The following is a 20,930-nucleotide window of genomic DNA, read 5'->3' on the forward strand; positions in this document are numbered from 1 at the left end:
ATCGCTGACGTGGATGACGGCGTCAGCTTGGAAACACTGCTAAACACTTACACTATACTTTTGATCTTGAAAATCACACAAACAACAACAACAGGGTAATGGACGACCGCAGAGAGTAATTACCTCCCTTCTCTACACATTGTGCAAGTTCTATTTTGTGTATTGGAAATATTAACCCTGTCAATTCAGGGCGTAAGAAATTAGTCATTAGACTCATTGTGATGTTCCTCTCCACGGAAATCTTTAGTAAAAGGCGAAAGATTTATCCGAATGGATGAAGAGAAACCAGAGTTAACGTTACAGGCTCCTGTCTTCCCCTACTGAAAATATTTCATCACAACATGTAGGTGTCAGGACATGACTTGTAGCATTTAAATCAACTATTTGGCATTATTGTTTCTTTGATATAGAAAGGGTATCGACACAACCCTTCAATTGATATGATAAGGAGATTGAAGTTGAAAAGGGCTACATGCCGCTGTAGCTTGTCAAATAAATACGGACTTTGCGACTCCCGTGCCCGAGGCAGCCATTTTGAACGTTGGTTCGTCGTCATGTATAGTTCGTTATTGTGGTCGACCTCAACATAATATTCAAACCTCCCATTTTCATGCACACGCATTGCAAAGACATCGCTGACGTGGATGACGGCGTCAGCTTGGAAACACTGCTAAACACTTACACTATACTTTTGATCTTGAAAATCACACAAACAACAACAACAGGGTAATGGACGACCGCAGAGAGTAATTACCTCCCTTCTCTACACATTGTGCAAGTTCTATTTTGTGTATTGGAAATATTAACCCTGTCAATTCAGGGCGTAAGAAATTAGTCATTAGACTCATTGTGATGTTCCTCTCCACGGAAATCTTTAGTAAAAGGCGAAAGATTTATCCGAATGGATGAAGAGAAACCAGAGTTAACGTTACAGGCTCCTGTCTTCCCCTACTGAAAATATTTCATCACAACATGTAGGTGTCAGGACATGACTTGTAGCATTTAAATCAACTATTTGGCATTATTGTTTCTTTGATATAGAAAGGGTATCGACACAACCCTTCAATTGATATGATAAGGAGATTGAAGTTGAAAAGGGCTACATGCCGCTGTAGCTTGTCAAATAAATACGGACTTTGCGACTCCCGTGCCCGAGGCAGCCATTTTGAACGTTGGTTCGTCGTCATGTATAGTTCGTTATTGTGGTCGACCTCAACATAATATTCAAACCTCCCATTTTCATGCACACGCATTGCAAAGACATCGCTGACGTGGATGACGGCGTCAGCTTGGAAACACTGCTAAACACTTACACTATACTTTTGATCTTGAAAATCACACAAACAACAACAACAGGGTAATGGACGACCGCAGAGAGTAATTACCTCCCTTCTCTACACATTGTGCAAGTTCTATTTTGTGTATTGGAAATATTAAGCCTGTCAATTCAGGGCGTAAGAAATTAGTCATTAGACTCATTGTGATGTTCCTCTCCACGGAAATCTTTAGTAAAAGGCGAAAGATTTATCCGAATGGATGAAGAGAAACCAGAGTTAACGTTACAGGCTCCTGTCTTCCCCTACTGAAAATATTTCATCACAACATGTAGGTGTCAGGACATGACTTGTAGCATTTAAATCAACTATTTGGCATTATTGTTTCTTTGATATAGAAAGGGTATCGACACAACCCTTCAATTGATATGATAAGGAGATTGAAGTTGAAAAGGGCTACATGCCGCTGTAGCTTGTCAAATAAATACGGACTTTGCGACTCCCGTGCCCGAGGCAGCCATTTTGAACGTTGGTTCGTCGTCATGTATAGTTCGTTCTTGTGGTCGACCTCAACATAATATTCAAACCTCCCATTTTCATGCACACGCATTGCAAAGACATCGCTGACGTGGATGACGGCGTCAGCTTGGAAACACTGCTAAACACTTACACTATACTTTTGATCTTGAAAATCACACAAACAACAACAACAGGGTAATGGACGACCGCAGAGAGTAATTACCTCCCTTCTCTACACATTGTGCAAGTTCTATTTTGTGTATTGGAAATATTAACCCTGTCAATTCAGGGCGTAAGAAATTAGTCATTAGACTCATTGTGATGTTCATCTCCACGGAAATCTTTAGTAAAAGGCGAAAGATTTATCCGAATGGATGAAGAGAAACCAGAGTTAACGTTACAGGCTCCTGTCTTCCCCTACTGAAAATATTTCATCACAACATGTAGGTGTCAGGACATGACTTGTAGCATTTAAATCAACTATTTGGCATTATTGTTTCTTTGATATAGAAAGGGTATCGACACAACCCTTCAATTGATATGATAAGGAGATTGAAGTTGAAAAGGGCTACATGCCGCTGTAGCTTGTCAAATAAATACGGACTTTGCGACTCCCGTGCCCGAGGCAGCCATTTTGAACGTTGGTTCGTCGTCATGTATAGTTCGTTATTGTGGTCGACCTCAACATAATATTCAAACCTCCCATTTTCATGCACACGCATTGCAAAGACATCGCTGACGTGGATGACGGCGTCAGCTTGGAAACACTGCTAAACACTTACACTATACTTTTGATCTTGAAAATCACACAAACAACAACAACAGGGTAATGGACGACCGCAGAGAGTAATTACCTCCCTTCTCTACACATTGTGCAAGTTCTATTTTGTGTATTGGAAATATTAACCCTGTCAATTCAGGGCGTAAGAAATTAGTCATTAGACTCATTGTGATGTTCCTCTCCACGGAAATCTTTAGTAAAAGGCGAAAGATTTATCCGAATGGATGAAGAGAAACCAGAGTTAACGTTACAGGCTCCTGTCTTCCCCTACTGAAAATATTTCATCACAACATGTAGGTGTCAGGACATGACTTGTAGCATTTAAATCAACTATTTGGCATTATTGTTTCTTTGATATAGAAAGGGTATCGACACAACCCTTCAATTGATATGATAAGGAGATTGAAGTTGAAAAGGGCTACATGCCGCTGTAGCTTGTCAAATAAATACGGACTTTGCGACTCCCGTGCCCGAGGCAGCCATTTTGAACGTTGGTTCGTCGTCATGTATAGTTCGTTCTTGTGGTCGACCTCAACATAATATTCAAACCTCCCATTTTCATGCACACGCATTGCAAAGACATCGCTGACGTGGATGACGGCGTCAGCTTGGAAACACTGCTAAACACTTACACTATACTTTTGATCTTGAAAATCACACAAACAACAACAACAGGGTAATGGACGACCGCAGAGAGTAATTACCTCCCTTCTCTACACATTGTGCAAGTTCTATTTTGTGTATTGGAAATATTAACCCTGTCAATTCAGGGCGTAAGAAATTAGTCATTAGACTCATTGTGATGTTCATCTCCACGGAAATCTTTAGTAAAAGGCGAAAGATTTATCCGAATGGATGAAGAGAAACCAGAGTTAACGTTACAGGCTCCTGTCTTCCCCTACTGAAAATATTTCATCACAACATGTAGGTGTCAGGACATGACTTGTAGCATTTAAATCAACTATTTGGCATTATTGTTTCTTTGATATAGAAAGGGTATCGACACAACCCTTCAATTGATATGATAAGGAGATTGAAGTTGAAAAGGGCTACATGCCGCTGTAGCTTGTCAAATAAATACGGACTTTGCGACTCCCGTGCCCGAGGCAGCCATTTTGAACGTTGGTTCGTCGTCATGTATAGTTCGTTATTGTGGTCGACCTCAACATAATATTCAAACCTCCCATTTTCATGCACACGCATTGCAAAGACATCGCTGACGTGGATGACGGCGTCAGCTTGGAAACACTGCTAAACACTTACACTATACTTTTGATCTTGAAAATCACACAAACAACAACAACAGGGTAATGGACGACCGCAGAGAGTAATTACCTCCCTTCTCTACACATTGTGCAAGTTCTATTTTGTGTATTGGAAATATTAACCCTGTCAATTCAGGGCGTAAGAAATTAGTCATTAGACTCATTGTGATGTTCCTCTCCACGGAAATCTTTAGTAAAAGGCGAAAGATTTATCCGAATGGATGAAGAGAAACCAGAGTTAACGTTACAGGCTCCTGTCTTCCCCTACTGAAAATATTTCATCACAACATGTAGGTGTCAGGACATGACTTGTAGCATTTAAATCAACTATTTGGCATTATTGTTTCTTTGATATAGAAAGGGTATCGACACAACCCTTCAATTGATATGATAAGGAGATTGAAGTTGAAAAGGGCTACATGCCGCTGTAGCTTGTCAAATAAATACGGACTTTGCGACTCCCGTGCCCGAGGCAGCCATTTTGAACGTTGGTTCGTCGTCATGTATAGTTCGTTATTGTGGTCGACCTCAACATAATATTCAAACCTCCCATTTTCATGCACACGCATTGCAAAGACATCGCTGACGTGGATGACGGCGTCAGCTTGGAAACACTGCTAAACACTTACACTATACTTTTGATCTTGAAAATCACACAAACAACAACAACAGGGTAATGGACGACCGCAGAGAGTAATTACCTCCCTTCTCTACACATTGTGCAAGTTCTATTTTGTGTATTGGAAATATTAACCCTGTCAATTCAGGGCGTAAGAAATTAGTCATTAGACTCATTGTGATGTTCCTCTCCACGGAAATCTTTAGTAAAAGGCGAAAGATTTATCCGAATGGATGAAGAGAAACCAGAGTTAACGTTACAGGCTCCTGTCTTCCCCTACTGAAAATATTTCATCACAACATGTAGGTGTCAGGACATGACTTGTAGCATTTAAATCAACTATTTGGCATTATTGTTTCTTTGATATAGAAAGGGTATCGACACAACCCTTCAATTGATATGATAAGGAGATTGAAGTTGAAAAGGGCTACATGCCGCTGTAGCTTGTCAAATAAATACGGACTTTGCGACTCCCGTGCCCGAGGCAGCCATTTTGAACGTTGGTTCGTCGTCATGTATAGTTCGTTATTGTGGTCGACCTCAACATAATATTCAAACCTCCCATTTTCATGCACACGCATTGCAAAGACATCGCTGACGTGGATGACGGCGTCAGCTTGGAAACACTGCTAAACACTTACACTATACTTTTGATCTTGAAAATCACACAAACAACAACAACAGGGTAATGGACGACCGCAGAGAGTAATTACCTCCCTTCTCTACACATTGTGCAAGTTCTATTTTGTGTATTGGAAATATTAACCCTGTCAATTCAGGGCGTAAGAAATTAGTCATTAGACTCATTGTGATGTTCCTCTCCACGGAAATCTTTAGTAAAAGGCGAAAGATTTATCCGAATGGATGAAGAGAAACCAGAGTTAACGTTACAGGCTCCTGTCTTCCCCTACTGAAAATATTTCATCACAACATGTAGGTGTCAGGACATGACTTGTAGCATTTAAATCAACTATTTGGCATTATTGTTTCTTTGATATAGAAAGGGTATCGACACAACCCTTCAATTGATATGATAAGGAGATTGAAGTTGAAAAGGGCTACATGCCGCTGTAGCTTGTCAAATAAATACGGACTTTGCGACTCCCGTGCCCGAGGCAGCCATTTTGAACGTTGGTTCGTCGTCATGTATAGTTCGTTCTTGTGGTCGACCTCAACATAATATTCAAACCTCCCATTTTCATGCACACGCATTGCAAAGACATCGCTGACGTGGATGACGGCGTCAGCTTGGAAACACTGCTAAACACTTACACTATACTTTTGATCTTGAAAATCACACAAACAACAACAACAGGGTAATGGACGACCGCAGAGAGTAATTACCTCCCTTCTCTACACATTGTGCAAGTTCTATTTTGTGTATTGGAAATATTAACCCTGTCAATTCAGGGCGTAAGAAATTAGTCATTAGACTCATTGTGATGTTCCTCTCCACGGAAATCTTTAGTAAAAGGCGAAAGATTTATCCGAATGGATGAAGAGAAACCAGAGTTAACGTTACAGGCTCCTGTCTTCCCCTACTGAAAATATTTCATCACAACATGTAGGTGTCAGGACATGACTTGTAGCATTTAAATCAACTATTTGGCATTATTGTTTCTTTGATATAGAAAGGGTATCGACACAACCCTTCAATTGATATGATAAGGAGATTGAAGTTGAAAAGGGCTACATGCCGCTGTAGCTTGTCAAATAAATACGGACTTTGCGACTCCCGTGCCCGAGGCAGCCATTTTGAACGTTGGTTCGTCGTCATGTATAGTTCGTTCTTGTGGTCGACCTCAACATAATATTCAAACCTCCCATTTTCATGCACACGCATTGCAAAGACATCGCTGACGTGGATGACGGCGTCAGCTTGGAAACACTGCTAAACACTTACACTATACTTTTGATCTTGAAAATCACACAAACAACAACAACAGGGTAATGGACGACCGCAGAGAGTAATTACCTCCCTTCTCTACACATTGTGCAAGTTCTATTTTGTGTATTGGAAATATTAACCCTGTCAATTCAGGGCGTAAGAAATTAGTCATTAGACTCATTGTGATGTTCCTCTCCACGGAAATCTTTAGTAAAAGGCGAAAGATTTATCCGAATGGATGAAGAGAAACCAGAGTTAACGTTACAGGCTCCTGTCTTCCCCTACTGAAAATATTTCATCACAACATGTAGGTGTCAGGACATGACTTGTAGCATTTAAATCAACTATTTGGCATTATTGTTTCTTTGATATAGAAAGGGTATCGACACAACCCTTCAATTGATATGATAAGGAGATTGAAGTTGAAAAGGGCTACATGTCGCTGTAGCTTGTCAAATAAATACGGACTTTGCGACTCCCGTGCCCGAGGCAGCCATTTTGAACGTTGGTTCGTCGTCATGTATAGTTCGTTATTGTGGTCGACCTCAACATAATATTCAAACCTCCCATTTTCATGCACACGCATTGCAAAGACATCGCTGACGTGGATGACGGCGTCAGCTTGGAAACACTGCTAAACACTTACACTATACTTTTGATCTTGAAAATCACACAAACAACAACAACAACAGGGTAATGGACGACCGCAGAGAGTAATTACCTCCCTTCTCTACACATTGTGCAAGTTCTATTTTGTGTATTGGAAATATTAGCCCTGTCAATTCAGGGCGTAAGAAATTAGTCATTAGACTCATTGTGATGTTCCTCTCCACGGAAATCTTTAGTAAAAGGCGAAAGATTTATCCGAATGGATGAAGAGAAACCAGAGTTAACGTTACAGGCTCCTGTCTTCCCCTACTGAAAATATTTCATCACAACATGTAGGTGTCAGGACATGACTTGTAGCATTTAAATCAACTATTTGGCATTATTGTTTCTTTGATATAGAAAGGGTATCGACACAACCCTTCAATTGATATGATAAGGAGATTGAAGTTGAAAAGGGCTACATGCCGCTGTAGCTTGTCAAATAAATACGGACTTTGCGACTCCCGTGCCCGAGGCAGCCATTTTGAACGTTGGTTCGTCGTCATGTATAGTTCGTTATTGTGGTCGACCTCAACATAATATTCAAACCTCCCATTTTCATGCACACGCATTGCAAAGACATCGCTGACGTGGATGACGGCGTCAGCTTGGAAACACTGCTAAACACTTACACTATACTTTTGATCTTGAAAATCACACAAACAACAACAACAGGGTAATGGACGACCGCAGAGAGTAATTACCTCCCTTCTCTACACATTGTGCAAGTTCTATTTTGTGTATTGGAAATATTAACCCTGTCAATTCAGGGCGTAAGAAATTAGTCATTAGACTCATTGTGATGTTCCTCTCCACGGAAATCTTTAGTAAAAGGCGAAAGATTTATCCGAATGGATGAAGAGAAACCAGAGTTAAAGTTACAGGCTCCTGTCTTCCCCTACTGAAAATATTTCATCACAACATGTAGGTGTCAGGACATGACTTGTAGCATTTAAATCAACTATTTGGCATTATTGTTTCTTTGATATAGAAAGGGTATCGACACAACCCTTCCATTGATATGATAAGGAGATTGAAGTTGAAAAGGGCTACATGCCGCTGTAGCTTGTCAAATAAATACGGACTTTGCGACTCCCGTGCCCGAGGCAGCCATTTTGAACGTTGGTTCGTCGTCATGTATAGTTCGTTATTGTGGTCGACCTCAACATAATATTCAAACCTCCCATTTTCATGCACACGCATTGCAAAGACATCGCTGACGTGGATGACGGCGTCAGCTTGGAAACACTGCTAAACACTTACACTATACTTTTGATCTTGAAAATCACACAAACAACAACAACAGGGTAATGGACGACCGCAGAGAGTAATTACCTCCCTTCTCTACACATTGTGCAAGTTCTATTTTGTGTATTGGAAATATTAACCCTGTCAATTCAGGGCGTAAGAAATTAGTCATTAGACTCATTGTGATGTTCCTCTCCACGGAAATCTTTAGTAAAAGGCGAAAGATTTATCCGAATGGATGAAGAGAAACCAGAGTTAACGTTACAGGCTCCTGTCTTCCCCTACTGAAAATATTTCATCACAACATGTAGGTGTCAGGACATGACTTGTAGCATTTAAATCAACTATTTGGCATTATTGTTTCTTTGATATAGAAAGGGTATCGACACAACCCTTCAATTGATATGATAAGGAGATTGAAGTTGAAAAGGGCTACATGCCGCTGTAGCTTGTCAAATAAATACGGACTTTGCGACTCCCGTGCCCGAGGTAGCCATTTTGAACGTTGGTTCGTCGTCATGTATAGTTCGTTATTGTGGTCGACCTCAACATAATATTCAAACCTCCCATTTTCATGCACACGCATTGCAAAGACATCGCTGACGTGGATGACGGCGTCAGCTTGGAAACACTGCTAAACACTTACACTATACTTTTGATCTTGAAAATCACACAAACAACAACAACAGGGTAATGGACGACCGCAGAGAGTAATTACCTCCCTTCTCTACACATTGTGCAAGTTCTATTTTGTGTATTGGAAATATTAGCCCTGTCAATTCAGGGCGTAAGAAATTAGTCATTAGACTCATTGTGATGTTCCTCTCCACGGAAATCTTTAGTAAAAGGCGAAAGATTTATCCGAATGGATGAAGAGAAACCAGAGTTAACGTTACAGGCTCCTGTCTTCCCCTACTGAAAATATTTCATCACAACATGTAGGTGTCAGGACATGACTTGTAGCATTTAAATCAACTATTTGGCATTATTGTTTCTTTGATATAGAAAGGGTATCGACACAACCCTTCAGTTGATATGATAAGGAGATTGAAGTTGAAAAGGGCTACATGCCGCTGTAGCTTGTCAAATAAATACGGACTTTGCGACTCCCGTGCCCGAGGCAGCCATTTTGAACGTTGGTTCGTCGTCATGTATAGTTCGTTATTGTGGTCGACCTCAACATAATATTCAAACCTCCCATTTTCATGCACACGCATTGCAAAGACATCGCTGACGTGGATGACGGCGTCAGCTTGGAAACACTGCTAAACACTTACACTATACTTTTGATCTTGAAAATCACACAAACAACAACAACAGGGTAATGGACGACCGCAGAGAGTAATTACCTCCCTTCTCTACACATTGTGCAAGTTCTATTTTGTGTATTGGAAATATTAACCCTGTCAATTCAGGGCGTAAGAAATTAGTCATTAGACTCATTGTGATGTTCCTCTCCACGGAAATCTTTAGTAAAAGGCGAAAGATTTATCCGAATGGATGAAGAGAAACCAGAGTTAACGTTACAGGCTCCTGTCTTCCCCTACTGAAAATATTTCATCACAACATGTAGGTGTCAGGACATGACTTGTAGCATTTAAATCAACTATTTGGCATTATTGTTTCTTTGATATAGAAAGGGTATCGACACAACCCTTCAATTGATATGATAAGGAGATTGAAGTTGAAAAGGGCTACATGCCGCTGTAGCTTGTCAAATAAATACGGACTTTGCGACTCCCGTGCCCGAGGCAGCCATTTTGAACGTTGGTTCGTCGTCATGTATAGTTCGTTATTGTGGTCGACCTCAACATAATATTCAGACCTCCCATTTTCATGCACACGCATTGCAAAGACATCGCTGACGTGGATGACGGCGTCAGCTTGGAAACACTGCTAAACACTTACACTATACTTTTGATCTTGAAAATCACACAAACAACAACAACAGGGTAATGGACGACCGCAGAGAGTAACGACCTCCCTTCTCTACACATTGTGCAAGTTCTATTTTGTGTATTGGAAATATTAACCCTGTCAATTCAGGGCGTAAGAAATTAGTCATTAGACTCATTGTGATGTTCCTCTCCACGGAAATCTTTAGTAAAAGGCGAAAGATTTATCCGAATGGATGAAGAGAAACCAGAGTTAACGTTACAGGCTCCTGTCTTCCCCTACTGAAAATATTTCATCACAACATGTAGGTGTCAGGACATGACTTGTAGCATTTAAATCAACTATTTGGCATTATTGTTTCTTTGATATAGAAAGGGTATCGACACAACCCTTCAATTGATATGATAAGGAGATTGAAGTTGAAAAGGGCTACATGCCGCTGTAGCTTGTCAAATAAATACGGACTTTGCGACTCCCGTGCCCGAGGCAGCCATTTTGAACGTTGGTTCGTCGTCATGTATAGTTCGTTATTGTGGTCGACCTCAACATAATATTCAAACCTCCCATTTTCATGCACACGCATTGCAAAGACATCGCTGACGTGGATGACGGCGTCAGCTTGGAAACACTGCTAAACACTTACACTATACTTTTGATCTTGAAAATCACACAAACAACAACAACAACAGGGTAATGGACGACCGCAGAGAGTAATTACCTCCCTTCTCTACACATTGTGCAAGTTCTATTTTGTGTATTGGAAATATTAGCCCTGTCAATTCAGGGCGTAAGAAATTAGTCATTAGACTCATTGTGATGTTCCTCTCCACGGAAATCTTTAGTAAAAGGCGAAAGATTTATCCGAATGGATGAAGAGAAACCAGAGTTAACGTTACAGGCTCCTGTCTTCCCCTACTGAAAATATTTCATCACAACATGTAGGTGTCAGGACATGACTTGTAGCATTTAAATCAACTATTTGGCATTATTGTTTCTTTGATATAGAAAGGGTATCGACACAACCCTTCAATTGATATGATAAGGAGATTGAAGTTGAAAAGGGCTACATGCCGCTGTAGCTTGTCAAATAAATACGGACTTTGCGACTCCCGTGCCCGAGGCAGCCATTTTGAACGTTGGTTCGTCGTCATGTATAGTTCGTTATTGTGGTCGACCTCAACATAATATTCAAACCTCCCATTTTCATGCACACGCATTGCAAAGACATCGCTGACGTGGATGACGGCGTCAGCTTGGAAACACTGCTAAACACTTACACTATACTTTTGATCTTGAAAATCACACAAACAACAACAACAGGGTAATGGACGACCGCAGAGAGTAATTACCTCCCTTCTCTACACATTGTGCAAGTTCTATTTTGTGTATTGGAAATATTAACCCTGTCAATTCAGGGCGTAAGAAATTAGTCATTAGACTCATTGTGATGTTCCTCTCCACGGAAATCTTTAGTAAAAGGCGAAAGATTTATCCGAATGGATGAAGAGAAACCAGAGTTAACGTTACAGGCTCCTGTCTTCCCCTACTGAAAATATTTCATCACAACATGTAGGTGTCAGGACATGACTTGTAGCATTTAAATCAACTATTTGGCATTATTGTTTCTTTGATATAGAAAGGGTATCGACACAACCCTTCAATTGATATGATAAGGAGATTGAAGTTGAAAAGGGCTACATGCCGCTGTAGCTTGTCAAATAAATACGGACTTTGCGACTCCCGTGCCCGAGGCAGCCATTTTGAACGTTGGTTCGTCGTCATGTATAGTTCGTTATTGTGGTCGACCTCAACATAATATTCAAACCTCCCATTTTCATGCACACGCATTGCAAAGACATCGCTGACGTGGATGACGGCGTCAGCTTGGAAACACTGCTAAACACTTACACTATACTTTTGATCTTGAAAATCACACAAACAACAACAACAGGGTAATGGACGACCGCAGAGAGTAATTACCTCCCTTCTCTACACATTGTGCAAGTTCTATTTTGTGTATTGGAAATATTAACCCTGTCAATTCAGGGCGTAAGAAATTAGTCATTAGACTCATTGTGATGTTCCTCTCCACGGAAATCTTTAGTAAAAGGCGAAAGATTTATCCGAATGGATGAAGAGAAACCAGAGTTAACGTTACAGGCTCCTGTCTTCCCCTACTGAAAATATTTCATCACAACATGTAGGTGTCAGGACATGACTTGTAGCATTTAAATCAACTATTTGGCATTATTGTTTCTTTGATATAGAAAGGGTATCGACACAACCCTTCAATTGATATGATAAGGAGATTGAAGTTGAAAAGGGCTACATGCCGCTGTAGCTTGTCAAATAAATACGGACTTTGCGACTCCCGTGCCCGAGGCAGCCATTTTGAACGTTGGTTCGTCGTCATGTATAGTTCGTTATTGTGGTCGACCTCAACATAATATTCAAACCTCCCATTTTCATGCACACGCATTGCAAAGACATCGCTGACGTGGATGACGGCGTCAGCTTGGAAACACTGCTAAACACTTACACTATACTTTTGATCTTGAAAATCACACAAACAACAACAACAACAGGGTAATGGACGACCGCAGAGAGTAATTACCTCCCTTCTCTACACATTGTGCAAGTTCTATTTTGTGTATTGGAAATATTAACCCTGTCAATTCAGGGCGTAAGAAATTAGTCATTAGACTCATTGTGATGTTCCTCTCCACGGAAATCTTTAGTAAAAGGCGAAAGATTTATCCGAATGGATGAAGAGAAACCAGAGTTAACGTTACAGGCTCCTGTCTTCCCCTACTGAAAATATTTCATCACAACATGTAGGTGTCAGGACATGACTTGTAGCATTTAAATCAACTATTTGGCATTATTGTTTCTTTGATATAGAAAGGGTATCGACACAACCCTTCAATTGATATGATAAGGAGATTGAAGTTGAAAAGGGCTACATGCCGCTGTAGCTTGTCAAATAAATACGGACTTTGCGACTCCCGTGCCCGAGGCAGCCATTTTGAACGTTGGTTCGTCGTCATGTATAGTTCGTTATTGTGGTCGACCTCAACATAATATTCAAACCTCCCATTTTCATGCACACGCATTGCAAAGACATCGCTGACGTGGATGACGGCGTCAGCTTGGAAACACTGCTAAACACTTACACTATACTTTTGATCTTGAAAATCACACAAACAACAACAACAGGGTAATGGACGACCGCAGAGAGTAATTACCTCCCTTCTCTACACATTGTGCAAGTTCTATTTTGTGTATTGGAAATATTAACCCTGTCAATTCAGGGCGTAAGAAATTAGTCATTAGACTCATTGTGATGTTCCTCTCCACGGAAATCTTTAGTAAAAGGCGAAAGATTTATCCGAATGGATGAAGAGAAACCAGAGTTAACGTTACAGGCTCCTGTCTTCCCCTACTGAAAATATTTCATCACAACATGTAGGTGTCAGGACATGACTTGTAGCATTTAAATCAACTATTTGGCATTATTGTTTCTTTGATATAGAAAGGGTATCGACACAACCCTTCAATTGATATGATAAGGAGATTGAAGTTGAAAAGGGCTACATGCCGCTGTAGCTTGTCAAATAAATACGGACTTTGCGACTCCCGTGCCCGAGGCAGCCATTTTGAACGTTGGTTCGTCGTCATGTATAGTTCGTTATTGTGGTCGACCTCAACATAATATTCAAACCTCCCATTTTCATGCACACGCATTGCAAAGACATCGCTGACGTGGATGACGGCGTCAGCTTGGAAACACTGCTAAACACTTACACTATACTTTTGATCTTGAAAATCACACAAACAACAACAACAACAGGGTAATGGACGACCGCAGAGAGTAATTACCTCCCTTCTCTACACATTGTGCAAGTTCTATTTTGTGTATTGGAAATATTAACCCTGTCAATTCAGGGCGTAAGAAATTAGTCATTAGACTCATTGTGATGTTCCTCTCCACGGAAATCTTTAGTAAAAGGCGAAAGATTTATCCGAATGGATGAAGAGAAACCAGAGTTAACGTTACAGGCTCCTGTCTTCCCCTACTGAAAATATTTCATCACAACATGTAGGTGTCAGGACATGACTTGTAGCATTTAAATCAACTATTTGGCATTATTGTTTCTTTGATATAGAAAGGGTATCGACACAACCCTTCAATTGATATGATAAGGAGATTGAAGTTGAAAAGGGCTACATGCCGCTGTAGCTTGTCAAATAAATACGGACTTTGCGACTCCCGTGCCCGAGGCAGCCATTTTGAACGTTGGTTCGTCGTCATGTATAGTTCGTTATTGTGGTCGACCTCAACATAATATTCAAACCTCCCATTTTCATGCACACGCATTGCAAAGACATCGCTGACGTGGATGACGGCGTCAGCTTGGAAACACTGCTAAACACTTACACTATACTTTTGATCTTGAAAATCACACAAACAACAACAACAGGGTAATGGACGACCGCAGAGAGTAATTACCTCCCTTCTCTACACATTGTGCAAGTTCTATTTTGTGTATTGGAAATATTAACCCTGTCAATTCAGGGCGTAAGAAATTAGTCATTAGACTCATTGTGATGTTCCTCTCCACGGAAATCTTTAGTAAAAGGCGAAAGATTTATCCGAATGGATGAAGAGAAACCAGAGTTAACGTTACAGGCTCCTGTCTTCCCCTACTGAAAATATTTCATCACAACATGTAGGTGTCAGGACATGACTTGTAGCATTTAAATCAACTATTTGGCATTATTGTTTCTTTGATATAGAAAGGGTATCGACACAACCCTTCAATTGATATGATAAGGAGATTGAAGTTGAAAAGGGCTACATGCCGCTGTAGCTTGTCAAATAAATACGGACTTTGCGACTCCCGTGCCCGAGGCAGCCATTTTGAACGTTGGTTCGTCGTCATGTATAGTTCGTTATTGTGGTCGACCTCAACATAATATTCAAACCTCCCATTTTCATGCACACGCATTGCAAAGACATCGCTGACGTGGATGACGGCGTCAGCTTGGAAACACTGCTAAACACTTACACTATACTTTTGATCTTGAAAATCACACAAACAACAACAACAACAGGGTAATGGACGACCGCAGAGAGTAATTACCTCCCTTCTCTACACATTGTGCAAGTTCTATTTTGTGTATTGGAAATATTAACCCTGTCAATTCAGGGCGTAAGAAATTAGTCATTAGACTCATTGTGATGTTCCTCTCCACGGAAATCTTTAGTAAAAGGCGAAAGATTTATCCGAATGGATGAAGAGAAACCAGAGTTAACGTTACAGGCTCCTGTCTTCCCCTACTGAAAATATTTCATCACAACATGTAGGTGTCAGGACATGACTTGTAGCATTTAAATCAACTATTTGGCATTATTGTTTCTTTGATATAGAAAGGGTATCGACACAACCCTTCAATTGATATGATAAGGAGATTGAAGTTGAAAAGGGCTACATGCCGCTGTAGCTTGTCAAATAAATACGGACTTTGCGACTCCCGTGCCCGAGGCAGCCATTTTGAACGTTGGTTCGTCGTCATGTATAGTTCGTTATTGTGGTCGACCTCAACATAATATTCAAACCTCCCATTTTCATGCACACGCATTGCAAAGACATCGCTGACGTGGATGACGGCGTCAGCTTGGAAACACTGCTAAACACTTACACTATACTTTTGATCTTGAAAATCACACAAACAACAACAACAACAGGGTAATGGACGACCGCAGAGAGTAATTACCTCCCTTCTCTACACATTGTGCAAGTTCTATTTTGTGTATTGGAAATATTAACCCTGTCAATTCAGGGCGTAAGAAATTAGTCATTAGACTCATTGTGATGTTCCTCTCCACGGAAATCTTTAGTAAAAGGCGAAAGATTTATCCGAATGGATGAAGAGAAACCAGAGTTAACGTTACAGGCTCCTGTCTTCCCCTACTGAAAATATTTCATCACAACATGTAGGTGTCAGGACATGACTTGTAGCATTTAAATCAACTATTTGGCATTATTGTTTCTTTGATATAGAAAGGGTATCGACACAACCCTTCAATTGATATGATAAGGAGATTGAAGTTGAAAAGGGCTACATGCCGCTGTAGCTTGTCAAATAAATACGGACTTTGCGACTCCCGTGCCCGAGGCAGCCATTTTGAACGTTGGTTCGTCGTCATGTATAGTTCGTTATTGTGGTCGACCTCAACATAATATTCAAACCTCCCATTTTCATGCACACGCATTGCAAAGACATCGCTGACGTGGATGACGGCGTCAGCTTGGAAACACTGCTAAACACTTACACTATACTTTTGATCTTGAAAATCACACAAACAACAACAACAGGGTAATGGACGACCGCAGAGAGTAATTACCTCCCTTCTCTACACATTGTGCAAGTTCTATTTTGTGTATTGGAAATATTAACCCTGTCAATTCAGGGCGTAAGAAATTAGTCATTAGACTCATTGTGATGTTCCTCTCCACGGAAATCTTTAGTAAAAGGCGAAAGATTTATCCGAATGGATGAAGAGAAACCAGAGTTAACGTTACAGGCTCCTGTCTTCCCCTACTGAAAATATTTCATCACAACATGTAGGTGTCAGGACATGACTTGTAGCATTTAAATCAACTATTTGGCATTATTGTTTCTTTGATATAGAAAGGGTATCGACACAACCCTTCAATTGATATGATAAGGAGATTGAAGTTGAAAAGGGCTACATGCCGCTGTAGCTTGTCAAATAAATACGGACTTTGCGACTCCCGTGCCCGAGGCAGCCATTTTGAACGTTGGTTCGTCGTCATGTATAGTTCGTTATTGTGGTCGACCTCAACATAATATTCAAACCTCCCATTTTCATGCACACGCATTGCAAAGACATCGCTGACGTGGATGACGGCGTCAGCTTGGAAACACTGCTAAACACTTACACTATACTTTTGATCTTGAAAATCACACAAACAACAACAACAGGGTAATGGACGACCGCAGAGAGTAATTACCTCCCTTCTCTACACATTGTGCAAGTTCTATTTTGTGTATTGGAAATATTAACCCTGTCAATTCAGGGCGTAAGAAATTAGTCATTAGACTCATTGTGATGTTCCTCTCCACGGAAATCTTTAGTAAAAGGCGAAAGATTTATCCGAATGGATGAAGAGAAACCAGAGTTAAAGTTACAGGCTCCTGTCTTCCCCTACTGAAAATATTTCATCACAACATGTAGGTGTCAGGACATGACTTGTAGCATTTAAATCAACTATTTGGCATTATTGTTTCTTTGATATAGAAAGGGTATCGACACAACCCTTCCATTGATATGATAAGGAGATTGAAGTTGAAAAGGGCTACATGCCGCTGTAGCTTGTCAAATAAATACGGACTTTGCGACTCCCGTGCCCGAGGCAGCCATTTTGAACGTTGGTTCGTCGTCATGTATAGTTCGTTATTGTGGTCGACCTCAACATAATATTCAAACCTCCCATTTTCATGCACACGCATTGCAAAGACATCGCTGACGTGGATGACGGCGTCAGCTTGGAAACACTGCTAAACACTTACACTATACTTTTGATCTTGAAAATCACACAAACAACAACAACAGGGTAATGGACGACCGCAGAGAGTAATTACCTCCCTTCTCTACACATTGTGCAAGTTCTATTTTGTGTATTGGAAATATTAACCCTGTCAATTCAGGGCGTAAGAAATTAGTCATTAGACTCATTGTGATGTTCCTCTCCACGGAAATCTTTAGTAAAAGGCGAAAGATTTATCCGAATGGATGAAGAGAAACCAGAGTTAACGTTACAGGCTCCTGTCTTCCCCTACTGAAAATATTTCATCACAACATGTAGGTGTCAGGACATGACTTGTAGCATTTAAATCAACTATTTGGCATTATTGTTTCTTTGATATAGAAAGGGTATCGACACAACCCTTCAATTGATATGATAAGGAGATTGAAGTTGAAAAGGGCTACATGCCGCTGTAGCTTGTCAAATAAATACGGACTTTGCGACTCCCGTGCCCGAGGCAGCCATTTTGAACGTTGGTTCGTCGTCATGTATAGTTCGTTATTGTGGTCGACCTCAACATAATATTCAAACCTCCCATTTTCATGCACACGCATTGCAAAGACATCGCTGACGTGGATGACGGCGTCAGCTTGGAAACACTGCTAAACACTTACACTATACTTTTGATCTTGAAAATCACACAAACAACAACAACAGGGTAATGGACGACCGCAGAGAGTAATTACCTCCCTTCTCTACACATTGTGCAAGTTCTATTTTGTGTATTGGAAATATTAACCCTGTCAATTCAGGGCGTAAGAAATTAGTCATTAGACTCATTGTGATGTTCCTCTCCACGGAAATCTTTAGTAAAAGGCGAAAGATTTATCCGAATGGATGAAGAGAAACCAGAGTTAGCGTTACAGGCTCCTATCTTCCCCTACTGAAAATATTTCATCACAACATGTAGGTGTCAGGACATGACTTGTAGCATTTAAATCAACTATTTGGCATTATTGTTTCTTTGATATAGAAAGGGTATCGACACAACCCTTCCATTGATATGATAAGGAGATTGAAGTTGAAAAGGGCTACATGCCGCTGTAGCTTGTCAAATAAATACGGACTTTGCGACTCCCGTGCCCGAGGCAGCCATTTTGAACGTTGGTTCGTCGTCATGTATAGTTCGTTATTGTGGTCGACCTCAACATAATATTCAAACCTCCCATTTTCATGCACACGCATTGCAAAGACATCGCTGACGTGGATGACGGCGTCAGCTTGGAAACACTGCTAAACACTTACACTATACTTTTGATCTTGAAAATCACACAAACAACAACAACAGGGTAATGGACGACCGCAGAGAGTAATTACCTCCCTTCTCTACACATTGTGCAAGTTCTATTTTGTGTATTGGAAATATTAACCCTGTCAATTCAGGGCGTAAGAAATTAGTCATTAGACTCATTGTGATGTTCCTCTCCACGGAAATCTTTAGTAAAAGGCGAAAGATTTATCCGAATGGATGAAGAGAAACCAGAGTTAACGTTACAGGCTCCTGTCTTCCCCTACTGAAAATATTTCATCACAACATGTAGGTGTCAGGACATGACTTGTAGCATTTAAATCAACTATTTGGCATTATTGTTTCTTTGATATAGAAAGGGTATCGACACAACCCTTCAATTGATATGATAAGGAGATTGAAGTTGAAAAGGGCTACATGCCGCTGTAGCTTGTCAAATAAATACGGACTTTGCGACTCCCGTGCCCGAGGCAGCCATTTTGAACGTTGGTTCGTCGTCATGTATAGTTCGTTATTGTGGTCGACCTCAACATAATATTCAAACCTCCCATTTTCATGCACACGCATTGCAAAGACATCGCTGACGTGGATGACGGCGTCAGCTTGGAAACACTGCTAAACACTTACACTATACTTTTGATCTTGAAAATCACACAAACAACAACAACAACAGGGTAATGGACGACCGCAGAGAGTAATTACCTCCCTTCTCTACACATTGTGCAAGTTCTATTTTGTGTATTGGAAATATTAGCCCTGTCAATTCAGGGCGTAAGAAATTAGTCATTAGACTCATTGTGATGTTCCTCTCCACGGAAATCTTTAGTAAAAGGCGAAAGATTTATCCGAATGGATGAAGAGAAACCAGTGTTAACGTTACAGGCTCCTGTCTTCCCCTACTGAAAATATTTCATCACAACATGTAGGTGTCAGGACATGACTTGTAGCATTTAAATCAACTATTTGGCATTATTGTTTCTTTGATATAGAAAGGGTATCGACACAACCCTTCAATTGATATGATAAGGAGATTGAAGTTGAAAAGGGCTACATGCCGCTGTAGCTTGTCAAATAAATACGGACTTTGCGACTCCCGTGCCCGAGGCAGCCATTTTGAACGTTGGTTCGTCGTCATGTATAGTTCGTTATTGTGGTCGACCTCAACATAATATTCAAACCTCCCATTTTCATGCACACGCATTGCAAAGACATCGCTGACGTGGATGACGGCGTCAGCTTGGAAACACTGCTAAACACTTACACTATACTTTTGATCTTGAAAATCACACAAACAACAACAACAGGGTAATGGACGACCGCAGAGAGTAATTACCTCCCTTCTCTACACATTGTGCAAGTTCTATTTTGTGTATTGGAAATATTAACCCTGTCAATTCAGGGCGTAAGAAATTAGTCATTAGACTCATTGTGATGTTCCTCTCCACGGAAATCTTTAGTAAAAGGCGAAAGATTTATCCGAATGGATGAAGAGAAACCAGAGTTAACGTTACAGGCTCCTGTCTTCCCCTACTGAAAATATTTCATCACAACATGTAGGTGTCAGGACATGACTTGTAGCATTTAAATCAACTATTTGGCATTATTGTTTCTTTGATATAGAAAGGGTATCGACACAACCCTTCAATTGATATGATAAGGAGATTGAAGTTGAAAAGGGCTACATGCCGCTGTAGCTTGTCAAATAAATACGGACTTTGCGACTCCCGTGCCCGAGGCAGCCATTTTGAACGTTGGTTCGTCGTCATGTATAGTTCGTTATTGTGGTCGACCTCAACATAATATTCAAACCTCCCATTTTCATGCACACGCATTGCAAAGACATCGCTGACGTGGATGACGGCGTCAGCTTGGAAACACTGCTAAACACTTACACTATACTTTTGATCTTGAAAATCACACAAACAAC

The 20,930-nt window shown here is 40.6% G+C and overlaps 33 non-coding genes across 33 annotated transcripts; all 33 read right to left on the reverse strand.

Annotated features, from left to right (window-relative positions):
- Positions 1 to 173: 173 nt before the first annotated feature.
- On the reverse strand, positions 174 to 294 carry LOC137254753 (U5 spliceosomal RNA). The gene has a single exon (XR_010954121.1). It is a non-coding gene; the product is annotated as a U5 spliceosomal RNA (small nuclear RNA).
- Positions 295 to 804: 510 nt separating this feature from the next.
- On the reverse strand, positions 805 to 925 carry LOC137254754 (U5 spliceosomal RNA). The gene has a single exon (XR_010954122.1). It is a non-coding gene; the product is annotated as a U5 spliceosomal RNA (small nuclear RNA).
- Positions 926 to 1,435: 510 nt separating this feature from the next.
- Positions 1,436 to 1,556, reverse strand: LOC137255138 (U5 spliceosomal RNA). The gene has a single exon (XR_010954485.1). It is a non-coding gene; the product is annotated as a U5 spliceosomal RNA (small nuclear RNA).
- Positions 1,557 to 2,066: 510 nt separating this feature from the next.
- Positions 2,067 to 2,187, reverse strand: LOC137255158 (U5 spliceosomal RNA). Its single transcript, XR_010954504.1, has one exon. It is a non-coding gene; the product is annotated as a U5 spliceosomal RNA (small nuclear RNA).
- Positions 2,188 to 2,697: 510 nt separating this feature from the next.
- LOC137254755 (U5 spliceosomal RNA) lies at positions 2,698 to 2,818 on the reverse strand. The gene has a single exon (XR_010954123.1). It is a non-coding gene; the product is annotated as a U5 spliceosomal RNA (small nuclear RNA).
- A 510-nt stretch (positions 2,819 to 3,328) lies between these two features.
- Positions 3,329 to 3,449, reverse strand: LOC137255159 (U5 spliceosomal RNA). The gene has a single exon (XR_010954505.1). It is a non-coding gene; the product is annotated as a U5 spliceosomal RNA (small nuclear RNA).
- Positions 3,450 to 3,959: 510 nt separating this feature from the next.
- LOC137254756 (U5 spliceosomal RNA) lies at positions 3,960 to 4,080 on the reverse strand. Its single transcript, XR_010954124.1, has one exon. It is a non-coding gene; the product is annotated as a U5 spliceosomal RNA (small nuclear RNA).
- Positions 4,081 to 4,590: 510 nt separating this feature from the next.
- LOC137254757 (U5 spliceosomal RNA) lies at positions 4,591 to 4,711 on the reverse strand. Its single transcript, XR_010954125.1, has one exon. It is a non-coding gene; the product is annotated as a U5 spliceosomal RNA (small nuclear RNA).
- A 510-nt stretch (positions 4,712 to 5,221) lies between these two features.
- Positions 5,222 to 5,342, reverse strand: LOC137254758 (U5 spliceosomal RNA). Its single transcript, XR_010954126.1, has one exon. It is a non-coding gene; the product is annotated as a U5 spliceosomal RNA (small nuclear RNA).
- Positions 5,343 to 5,852: 510 nt separating this feature from the next.
- Positions 5,853 to 5,973, reverse strand: LOC137254759 (U5 spliceosomal RNA). Its single transcript, XR_010954127.1, has one exon. It is a non-coding gene; the product is annotated as a U5 spliceosomal RNA (small nuclear RNA).
- A 510-nt stretch (positions 5,974 to 6,483) lies between these two features.
- LOC137254760 (U5 spliceosomal RNA) lies at positions 6,484 to 6,604 on the reverse strand. The gene has a single exon (XR_010954128.1). It is a non-coding gene; the product is annotated as a U5 spliceosomal RNA (small nuclear RNA).
- A 513-nt stretch (positions 6,605 to 7,117) lies between these two features.
- Positions 7,118 to 7,238, reverse strand: LOC137254738 (U5 spliceosomal RNA). The gene has a single exon (XR_010954107.1). It is a non-coding gene; the product is annotated as a U5 spliceosomal RNA (small nuclear RNA).
- Positions 7,239 to 7,748: 510 nt separating this feature from the next.
- On the reverse strand, positions 7,749 to 7,869 carry LOC137254763 (U5 spliceosomal RNA). Its single transcript, XR_010954130.1, has one exon. It is a non-coding gene; the product is annotated as a U5 spliceosomal RNA (small nuclear RNA).
- A 510-nt stretch (positions 7,870 to 8,379) lies between these two features.
- LOC137254764 (U5 spliceosomal RNA) lies at positions 8,380 to 8,500 on the reverse strand. The gene has a single exon (XR_010954131.1). It is a non-coding gene; the product is annotated as a U5 spliceosomal RNA (small nuclear RNA).
- Positions 8,501 to 9,010: 510 nt separating this feature from the next.
- LOC137254750 (U5 spliceosomal RNA) lies at positions 9,011 to 9,131 on the reverse strand. Its single transcript, XR_010954118.1, has one exon. It is a non-coding gene; the product is annotated as a U5 spliceosomal RNA (small nuclear RNA).
- Positions 9,132 to 9,641: 510 nt separating this feature from the next.
- Positions 9,642 to 9,762, reverse strand: LOC137254765 (U5 spliceosomal RNA). The gene has a single exon (XR_010954132.1). It is a non-coding gene; the product is annotated as a U5 spliceosomal RNA (small nuclear RNA).
- A 510-nt stretch (positions 9,763 to 10,272) lies between these two features.
- LOC137254766 (U5 spliceosomal RNA) lies at positions 10,273 to 10,393 on the reverse strand. The gene has a single exon (XR_010954133.1). It is a non-coding gene; the product is annotated as a U5 spliceosomal RNA (small nuclear RNA).
- Positions 10,394 to 10,906: 513 nt separating this feature from the next.
- LOC137254762 (U5 spliceosomal RNA) lies at positions 10,907 to 11,027 on the reverse strand. Its single transcript, XR_010954129.1, has one exon. It is a non-coding gene; the product is annotated as a U5 spliceosomal RNA (small nuclear RNA).
- Positions 11,028 to 11,537: 510 nt separating this feature from the next.
- Positions 11,538 to 11,658, reverse strand: LOC137254767 (U5 spliceosomal RNA). Its single transcript, XR_010954134.1, has one exon. It is a non-coding gene; the product is annotated as a U5 spliceosomal RNA (small nuclear RNA).
- Positions 11,659 to 12,168: 510 nt separating this feature from the next.
- LOC137254768 (U5 spliceosomal RNA) lies at positions 12,169 to 12,289 on the reverse strand. Its single transcript, XR_010954135.1, has one exon. It is a non-coding gene; the product is annotated as a U5 spliceosomal RNA (small nuclear RNA).
- Positions 12,290 to 12,802: 513 nt separating this feature from the next.
- Positions 12,803 to 12,923, reverse strand: LOC137254769 (U5 spliceosomal RNA). Its single transcript, XR_010954136.1, has one exon. It is a non-coding gene; the product is annotated as a U5 spliceosomal RNA (small nuclear RNA).
- Positions 12,924 to 13,433: 510 nt separating this feature from the next.
- LOC137254770 (U5 spliceosomal RNA) lies at positions 13,434 to 13,554 on the reverse strand. The gene has a single exon (XR_010954137.1). It is a non-coding gene; the product is annotated as a U5 spliceosomal RNA (small nuclear RNA).
- Positions 13,555 to 14,067: 513 nt separating this feature from the next.
- On the reverse strand, positions 14,068 to 14,188 carry LOC137254771 (U5 spliceosomal RNA). The gene has a single exon (XR_010954138.1). It is a non-coding gene; the product is annotated as a U5 spliceosomal RNA (small nuclear RNA).
- A 510-nt stretch (positions 14,189 to 14,698) lies between these two features.
- Positions 14,699 to 14,819, reverse strand: LOC137254772 (U5 spliceosomal RNA). The gene has a single exon (XR_010954139.1). It is a non-coding gene; the product is annotated as a U5 spliceosomal RNA (small nuclear RNA).
- A 513-nt stretch (positions 14,820 to 15,332) lies between these two features.
- On the reverse strand, positions 15,333 to 15,453 carry LOC137254774 (U5 spliceosomal RNA). The gene has a single exon (XR_010954141.1). It is a non-coding gene; the product is annotated as a U5 spliceosomal RNA (small nuclear RNA).
- A 513-nt stretch (positions 15,454 to 15,966) lies between these two features.
- Positions 15,967 to 16,087, reverse strand: LOC137254775 (U5 spliceosomal RNA). Its single transcript, XR_010954142.1, has one exon. It is a non-coding gene; the product is annotated as a U5 spliceosomal RNA (small nuclear RNA).
- Positions 16,088 to 16,597: 510 nt separating this feature from the next.
- Positions 16,598 to 16,718, reverse strand: LOC137254776 (U5 spliceosomal RNA). Its single transcript, XR_010954143.1, has one exon. It is a non-coding gene; the product is annotated as a U5 spliceosomal RNA (small nuclear RNA).
- Positions 16,719 to 17,228: 510 nt separating this feature from the next.
- On the reverse strand, positions 17,229 to 17,349 carry LOC137254778 (U5 spliceosomal RNA). The gene has a single exon (XR_010954144.1). It is a non-coding gene; the product is annotated as a U5 spliceosomal RNA (small nuclear RNA).
- Positions 17,350 to 17,859: 510 nt separating this feature from the next.
- Positions 17,860 to 17,980, reverse strand: LOC137254779 (U5 spliceosomal RNA). Its single transcript, XR_010954145.1, has one exon. It is a non-coding gene; the product is annotated as a U5 spliceosomal RNA (small nuclear RNA).
- A 510-nt stretch (positions 17,981 to 18,490) lies between these two features.
- LOC137254780 (U5 spliceosomal RNA) lies at positions 18,491 to 18,611 on the reverse strand. Its single transcript, XR_010954146.1, has one exon. It is a non-coding gene; the product is annotated as a U5 spliceosomal RNA (small nuclear RNA).
- A 510-nt stretch (positions 18,612 to 19,121) lies between these two features.
- LOC137254781 (U5 spliceosomal RNA) lies at positions 19,122 to 19,242 on the reverse strand. Its single transcript, XR_010954147.1, has one exon. It is a non-coding gene; the product is annotated as a U5 spliceosomal RNA (small nuclear RNA).
- A 513-nt stretch (positions 19,243 to 19,755) lies between these two features.
- Positions 19,756 to 19,876, reverse strand: LOC137255130 (U5 spliceosomal RNA). The gene has a single exon (XR_010954478.1). It is a non-coding gene; the product is annotated as a U5 spliceosomal RNA (small nuclear RNA).
- A 510-nt stretch (positions 19,877 to 20,386) lies between these two features.
- Positions 20,387 to 20,507, reverse strand: LOC137254782 (U5 spliceosomal RNA). The gene has a single exon (XR_010954148.1). It is a non-coding gene; the product is annotated as a U5 spliceosomal RNA (small nuclear RNA).
- Between the last annotated feature and the right edge of the window lie 423 nt (positions 20,508 to 20,930).

The sequence above is a fragment of the Haliotis asinina genome, chromosome 10 (assembly GCF_037392515.1).
Source record: "Haliotis asinina isolate JCU_RB_2024 chromosome 10, JCU_Hal_asi_v2, whole genome shotgun sequence".
NCBI lineage: Eukaryota > Metazoa > Mollusca > Gastropoda > Lepetellida > Haliotidae > Haliotis > Haliotis asinina.